Source organism: Cyprinus carpio, chromosome B11 (genome assembly GCF_018340385.1).
Source record: "Cyprinus carpio isolate SPL01 chromosome B11, ASM1834038v1, whole genome shotgun sequence".
Lineage (NCBI taxonomy): Eukaryota > Metazoa > Chordata > Actinopteri > Cypriniformes > Cyprinidae > Cyprinus > Cyprinus carpio.
The window spans coordinates 21,005,655-21,006,405 of NC_056607.1; positions in this window are offsets into that span (position 1 = coordinate 21,005,655).

The window sequence follows — 751 nt, forward strand, 5'->3', positions numbered from 1 at the left end:
TTTAATTAAAGAGCTACTGACTGATGTCTGTTTACTGAAGTGTGTCATCCTGAGCAACTATTTCAACTATTGCCCTGACACCATTTCAAGCTTGTCTTATCTGTGCTGGTCATCTTACTCGTCATCTAACAATTTCCCTTTACTCAGGTGTATGCCATTCTGGAAGTAACACAAATATGAGGTGTATGCCACTAATGTAACATGAATAATGACAATAATATGTCATTTTAAACACCAGTTTTGAAGAAAATGTACTTTGTGGTGTACTACCTTAGATGTAATCAAGGGAATAAAACACAGACTGAAGTATGTGTAATGTGTTATGTCATTTTTGTTTTTTCTTTTCCATTTTCATATCAGCTGCAGATGTCGGCATACAGCACTCATTAAGAACAAGAATTCTCCAGAATGTGCCTCACTGCCTCAAGCAATAAATTGAACAGAACAGACAGATACATAGACAAATAGGCAAGCAGATAGATAGATAGATAGATAGATAGATAGATAGATAGATAGATAGATAGATAGATAGATGAAGTATACAAGTGGTTTACCTGGCTGACTCGTAGTTATATGGCTGTGTATCAAAACCTATGCTGCATACTTAGAAAGAGCACCACTGACGCAGCGTGTACGATGCCTAGAAATGCAGTCTAGGTAGGCATGTGTGTAGGTTTGGAGACACACACAGCCACTGCCTACGCGCGCGCTCTCTCTCCCTCTCTCTCTCTCTCTCTCTCTCTCTCTCTCT